Here is a 7,682-nt window from a genome sequence, read left to right on the forward strand (position 1 = left end):
TCCTAAAGCTGAACTGACACAGAAGTGTCTCAGTTATCCACCAAATGTCACAAGGGCAGGTGTGGGCAAATCAGTGTTAGTTAGATATGCTATAGCCTTGCCACTCAAGGATGGCCCATCACAGTCATGCGTAGCAGCCACAGCAGCTGCATCAGCTGGGAGATGGCTAAAAGTAGAGAGTGCAGGCCCCGTCCTACATTATGTTAGCGAGAGACTGCGTTTGGCCAAGATCTCCTGATGATTTTCCTGAATACTAAAATGTCAGAAGCCTTGACCAACACTAAATGGCTAGCCTGATACTCACCATCCCACCCCTGGAGAGCTTATACTCTTTCTGCCTACCCTACAGCACTGAGGGAATGGAGGTCTGGATCCAGGGAATGGACTGAGGGAAAAAGATAGATAAATGGGTTTTTGTCCAGCTTTTAGTCAAGTTCAACTGAGTATAAGAATCTCAGGAGATGCTTCTGAATGGATTTATATACTCGGGTTTGCCCATCGTACGTCTCCAAATCTTTCATGATCAGCTTCCAATCAAAAACTGGGTTTCTTAGGTCATCTTTAACACCTTATTTGGGGTCTGATATTATTGGAGGGCACTGAGGAAAAGTTTGGCAGTTTAGAAAGCAACAGATGGTAGCAGGTGAAAGGATTTTTATCTTATGTTCTTGGCCCTTGGATGTGCTTTTGTGTGAGCCAAGAACATTGTATAGTTCTTCCAATGTTTCTCCCACTACTAATACTAACAAGGCTTAGAAATGCCACAGACCCAAGAATGTCACCAATGTTATCAAAAGCATTTCATGAAACCCCAAGTATCTTTGCTCACTCACTCAGTTGCTCGCTCAGCCATTGACTCAGTGAGCATTTATCCATCATCTACTTGTCATAAACCCATTTCCCTGGGATTGCTGCCCTCTCATCTACTTTCTTTTCCTGCCAAAATTTACACATAGTCATCAATAACTGCTTTCCTTTCCTGAGACCTTGCTGTCTTTATTTCTCTGCCATCTGTCTCTATCCCCACATCTCTATAGAAATAAGCCTTGAAAGTCCCTTGTATCTCTTTACCAAATGCAAGACAGAAATTCTTGACCATCCAGTCAGAAACAGGAACTAAGGGTCACACTCTCCCTATGGCTTCCACGATACTGCATTTTATTTGCTCTCTTAGTCCTGTAACTTCTCTCTTTCTTTGCTGTCTCTACTTCCTCTCATTATTCAACTTCTCCAAGTTGAAAGAGCAATCACAAAGTTTTCAATTTCCATCTACAGACTCATAGAGTACATAGGCGGTGGGGCAAGCACTCTACTGCACATTTAACTTACATTTTCAGTTAAAGTCACAGCATGCCATCAAGTAATAGTTCTTATTCCTATTTTATTTTATTTATTTTTAAAATAGAGACAGGGTCTCGCTCTGTCGCCCAGGCTGGAGTGCCATGGCAAGATCATAGCTCACTGCATCTTTGATCTCCTGTAACTTCCTCTTGTCTCAGCCTCTCGAGTAGCTGGGACTACAAGGCACACATCACTAGGCCTGGCTAATATTTTTGTTTTAAGATTTTTTGTAGAGATGGGGTTTCACTATGTTGCTCAGGCTGGCCTCATGAACTCCTGGCCTTAAGTGATCCTCCCACCTCAGCCTCCCAAAGTGCTGGGATTACAGGCGTGAGCCACCATGCCTGGCTCATTACTTTAAAGACAATAAACTCAAGGCTCAAAGGAGGTAAGTAACTTAACTCAAGGTTACAGAGCTTGCTAGTGGGGAGCCCAAGCCCATTACATCCAAAATATAACCAGCAGGAATCCATTGCCCTCTGAGGGAATCTAGAATAATGGAAGCTGTAAGTACTGACCAAACCGTTAGAGCAATAGAAATCCTGGATGGATGGAGGGCTTGGTATGAGGGCTGGAGGGAGACTGGGCCATAGATGGAGTCAGATAGAAGAGTTCTAGTCAGAACCAGCTGAGGCTGGTGGAGCAAGCTGGGATGGGGTCTGCTTTATGGGAGCTGATGCTGAGATAAGGAAATCAGTCACTTCAATGGAGGAGAAGCTTGGGTGTAGAGACAATCTTACCAGTTTCACCTATATGCTTTTGACTCCACTTTACCAACTTCCAAGTAGGTATTATCACAAATTAATTCAATCTGGTGAACACTGTTATGGGCTTTTTCTATGCCTCATGGTGTCTAGTTAGCAAAAGGGATAAGATCACATTGATTTAACGGCCCCAAACCTCAATATCAGAGAGACATGGTGTCCAAGCCAAGCTCTACCAGTTGCTATAAGGCATTGTACAAGTTATATATCTCTCTAAACCTGTTTTCTTATCTGTAAATGGGGATGACAATAGTTTGTTACTCATTCAATTGATGCAATGTCTAAATAGATTATGCTCAAGAAGCACTTATTACATAGAAATATTCACGGAAATGTCTGATAGACTAGAGGCTGGCAGGGAGGGGAATAAGACACAGTCTTTGCTCTCAAGGGCTTATAATGGGGTGGGAGAGGGCAGGGAAAAGGCCTCGAACTGGGCAGTTTAAACATTTACGCATATTTGTCTCACGGGATTTTCATGGGGAAGGATTTGTTGGGTAAATGTGTGAGATGACAGATTCTATCTTTATCACACTGAACAGCAGAATGAGAAAAAGGGATGGAAATGGTGGGGAACCAGATTCTTCCAGCTCATCAGAAGTAACAACCCTCTAACAATAAGAATTGTCAAACAGCAATGAAAGAGTGAGTTTTCCAACACTGCGATTATATAAGTCAAAGATGTATGGCCCTTAGTAGGAAATGTTTTACAAAGGCATTCACAGGAACGAAAGACTGAATTTACGTTGTTTTGCTCCTCCCCATCTGCCTGGCCTTTATGTATGAGAGACTCGCAAGGTCAGGGCATCCTCCTCCTTCTCCTCTTTTCTTTCATCTGCTCCTACTGGCCACTCTCTCACTTCTATCTTTGTCTGAGGTTTCTCTTCTGAGCTCCAGACACATGAATCCTATTGCTGATTGAATTTAGAAGGCTCCAATTCCCCAAGACCCCAAAGGAAGCTATGATCTTCCCCCACAAAAACTGGTCCTTCTCCAATGTGTGAACCAGAACTCAAAGGCACTTCACAGGCATGTCACTTTCAAAGGACTTCCCTGCTGTGTTGCAAGGGAAAAGTGAGAGAAGGTACTGTCAGTAGAGGGAGATGTCAGATAAGAAAAGAACCTCACAGGCTCTGTCAAAATACTTTTCAATCGTGGATTTAGGGAAAAAAAAAAAGTTTTAAAATCTGCTATTTTTTGAGCTTTGAAAAAAATTAATGTTGCTGTTTTATAACCTCTGACAAGGTTTTATTCTACAGTTGGACAGGTTCTTTCTGTTAAATTGCCTTATACAAATGAAGCAATTTTTGTATTTGGGTTTTAACATATATGATACAAACACATCCATTTAGCCCGAATTCTCCCCATTGCTACCCATTGCATATAGAGGCCACCCACAAAGCCCAACTGAGTGTGACTGAGTCTAAGCAAGACATAATCACAAAGGCAGATCTGGAGAGGAAGACACATGCCACAGGCCAAGACCACAGGTTCAGCAAGATTCTTACTCTAGTTATGTGTATCACTGTTTCTCACCGTCACAGGCAGTTCCTTAGACAGGCACATGATCCAGCCATAGTAAGCGTGTGTGGCCAGCCCCATTCCTGGCTTCATTTTGTCCCCATCCTTGTGTTTCTGTGTAATTTTGCCTAATTATAGTTTATACTATATCATTACATATACTTTATGGAATGAGCTTAAATCCTTTTGGAAAAAGGCAGGATAGATGAATAAATGGGTGAGTGGGTAGATAGGTAGACACTCTTTACAGCCACCTAGGAAAAGGGCTATTGATAAATCTTTACTGTTACCATCGATTGATTTCTACTCAGAATTTCCCTCTCTTCTTTTCTTCCTCTAATTCAGTTTCTCTTTGCACTCATCTTCCTCTCGTGCTTCCGTCCCTGTTTCTCACCTCATCTCTGGGCCAAGATGGGGTTTGGGCTGACTGCAGGCTTAACACTATTAGAACTTTCCAGAGAGAGTCCCTCAACCATGTTCCAGAAGTGCTAGGCCAGTATTAATTTCCTTGGCTACTTTCCTGCCCTTGTTTCATTTCCCTTATTCCTCCCGATCTTCATTCCAGAAAGATCATTTCCCACTTGTGTCCCTCCCAGGTTGGCATGAGTCTGCTTTTCTCTAAGATTGAGATCAATTTTCTCTTGAGGCATTTGGGCATAACTGTCATAAAATAGATAAGAATTCTGGAGGATGGGGAGTTTTGAGACAAGAACTGTCAGAGAAGAAAGAATCCCAAGTGCTTTCTTCTGGTAGAAGCGGCATACACTGGGAACGTCCTGTAGTCCTGGAATATATAATGCCCATGCGCGCCCACGTGCGCGCGTACACACATACACAAACACACACCCCAACACACAGTGAGATTCATCACATTTTAACTATGCCATGAACCCTCACACATTCCCACATATTTACTCTCAAAGGGAAGAATTATCTTCAACAATTCAGCTCTCTCTCATCAGGACATGGTTTCATACTGGATTAGTTCATGCAAGATAAAGCTGAATGAATCAGCCAGTTCAAAAGTGGAGCCTCAACTATCCTCTAAGAAAGAGAACTTTCAGTCAGAAAACATGTATTGAGTACCTACTGCATGCAAGGAAACCTAATAGGCAAATGCAGTGAGAGTGGAGGTGGACACCTGAAGATGTGTGCAAGTCAGTCCCTTAAGACTCTTCAGGGAAAGCACCAAAAGCAAAATATTCATTTGAGATTGGCGATTTAGAATCAGCAGATGTGATGGATTATGACTGTTCTTGGCATTCATTACGACCACATTAATCAAGCCAGATTCTTTCACAATTTACATGGATATATTGTTGCCTTTGAGATAAGAGACAACTATGAATACTGACTCTACAGGAAAGGCAGTTACCATCAGTCAAGTTCATTAGTGAGTCACCAACAGCTAGGAAAATTTTATTCCCAAACTGCTGGAGGAAGGAGCAGACCAGACAGGAAACCAGTAAGCATTTTTTTTTTTTTTAAGGGAAAAAAGGAAAGAAGCAACAAATTGGGATATCAGTGCAGACAAACTTCAGGCAACTCTCCCCAAGATTGTGGCCATCAAAAATACTGGGCAGAGAAGCCTAAAATATACTGCTTATTTTCTTTTGGTTTAGCTGCATGCAGCTGCTATATTTTAATACAAAGCTATGTATTAACTATACTGTAAATAAAAGAACTAAAAACCTACTCTGGCCACACAGTTGTTCACTAGTCCTCAATCTTGAACATTTTGTGATAGGTCCTCATTTGGGTTTGACCCTCTTCCCACAATGTGTCTCTCTCAAATTCTTGAATTGGAATATTTTCATTTCAGCCTGAGTTTGGCATTGATAATGCTTCTTCTTTTGTGCTTAGCTCTGTGGTTTGCTTTGATATTCTCCTTTCTAAGAACCTGTTTCCTCCCTGTTTCTAGGATTAGGCAGTAAAATAATACAGTTTTTTTTTTTTTTCTGCTTGGAGCCACCATCACCCCCTAATGTATTATGACAGTGTACATTCATAAAGGGTAAAGCAATACACAAATGTTAATTGACGAGATTATAAGCAGCTGTTGTAAGTATCTCAAGTTGACTTCCAATCGCAATCTCTGTTACTAGGTCAAACATAAAATAAAACTGCCCTCCTTGCTTCTGTGATGACTGAACCATTCAGGCACAACGCTATTGTACCCTCACCCATGGTGGGGTTGGGGGGCATGGTGTTGAAGATATAATCTGATGGCCACTTGTGGTAGAATCGCAGGTTCTGGCTGTGTTGGATGAATGGGAGCCAAGGGCCAGGTTGGCTGGTAACTGCAAAGCCCGACTTTCCTGCTGGTTGCATCTGCACAGGGAGCTGCAAGAAAGCAAGGAGTTCCGGGCTGGTTGCAGAGCCTGGGGGTGCATGGGGCGCAAAGAGGATGAGTCGGAGAAGCCAGTCTGCTGGTTAGCATGTTCCATCTGCTTTTGCAAGGATAGGGCACCACCAGGCCGGAGGAAACCTGTCTGAGTGGCCTGAAAGTGGCCGTGCAGGACACAGGACTGTGGCTGTGGCTAAGATAGGTACTGCACTGCAGGGAAGGATGAAGGAGCTCTGAGCTGCCGACTAGGACTATAAGCTGGCTGTGTGGGCCCATAGCGAGGTGGGGGCTGAGCAGTCCCATAGGCACCACCAGGAGTGCCTTGAAATTGTCCATCCTCTGGTGTCCCCGCAAAAGCAACTGCTGGGCCCATGTAGTGCTGGGTCGTAAGCACTTGGGGTCAAACATTTGTTTGGCGCTGTCAGCTGCCATGAGGGTGCCTGGGCGATTGTGTCCTCCAGGGATCCCCTGCATGCTGAGGAGTAATGTTCCTGTGTGAACAGTCAGGCTTTGCTGGTAGGCAGTTGATGACAGGGTGGTCAGGTCACTCTGTTCCTTTTGCCTCCCGTTTTTCTTCCTCATGTAAAACTTTCTTGAGCTGCAGGAAAAGCTGGTGCTTCTCTTCCTGTAGGGCCAAAAGCTTCTCCTGCAACTTCAGAATTTGTTCCTTAGTCTCCTCTAGTGACTCTCTTCCATCTCCTTTTTCTTCCTTCTCTCTTGTTCTTCCTTCATCTTCCGTTCCGTCATCTTGTCCGCCTCTTTTTCCTCCTGCCGCTTGTGCTCCCGCTCCATCACAATGTGCTTGGTGCAGTGCTCTGGCCATGGCATTGGAAAGCTTGGGGCGCTCCAAGAGTGCGGGTATGGTGCTGCCTTGGGCGCTCGGGCCTTGGGCGCCCGACTGTGTCCAGACCTTAGACAGGGACCGCCTTCTCCGCGCTTTCTCCGTGTCTCCGTCCCACCCTGGCCCCTACGTCACATCCGGTGGCTGGGCCGTATCCTTCCGGAGTCCCACAATGCTATTATAACAGCCGGGAATCATTTGAAAATGACCTTCTCTTCACTTGGCGTGTCAGGTGGTCATTTTAAAAACCAGGCTCTATATTTTTATATATTGGAATTGGTTCATATTTAAAAGGCACATGCACCCTGCTTGGAGAGGGCCTCAGGCGAGCAGTGGGGAGTGGGACATCAAACTAGGATCATGGGGACCTGGTTCCATGGTAAATCCTGATGGAAGCATTGCAATAATGGCCAGCCAAGAGGGAGGCGTTTTGCAGTACAAGACCAATTTGGACAGGGGACAGGTGGTGATCCTGGCAGCTGATTAACTTCAGAGAGAGCCAGCCAAGGACCTGAGCCAGCCAAGGGTGTGCTGGCAGGAGGGCAGGGGTTTCCCAGAAGTTCTGGAAAGAAGGGAATGATGGCAGGCAGATACATCAGTGATGGCAAGGTTCCATGACATCCCTGAGAACTTGTGTCAGAATGCTTAGGCACAAATGTCACATCTATATTTATTCTCCCAGGTCTCTTCTGCCTCCTCATAGGTCAGCCATATTCAACAGACACTCCAGACACATGGGAACTCAATTTAGACTCTACTTACTGTGCTTACTACCTAAGGAATAACTGCTTTTCTAAAAAAAAAAAAAAAAAAATTACCATGAATTCATAAGCTGTTAGTGGATTTGCAAAATCCTACTTCTCTCCAC

The 7,682-nt window shown here is 44.2% G+C and overlaps 1 pseudogene across 1 annotated transcript; it reads right to left on the reverse strand.

Annotated features, from left to right (window-relative positions):
- Positions 1 to 4,992: 4,992 nt before the first annotated feature.
- LOC117098525 lies at positions 4,993 to 6,981 on the reverse strand (annotated as a pseudogene). The gene has a single exon (XR_004443446.1). The product of XR_004443446.1 is annotated as a G protein pathway suppressor 2-like (transcript).
- Positions 6,982 to 7,682: the final 701 nt, after the last annotated feature.

Source organism: Trachypithecus francoisi, unplaced genomic scaffold (genome assembly GCF_009764315.1).
Source record: "Trachypithecus francoisi isolate TF-2019V2 unplaced genomic scaffold, Tfra_2.0 Lachesis_group16, whole genome shotgun sequence".
Taxonomy (NCBI): domain Eukaryota; kingdom Metazoa; phylum Chordata; class Mammalia; order Primates; family Cercopithecidae; genus Trachypithecus; species Trachypithecus francoisi.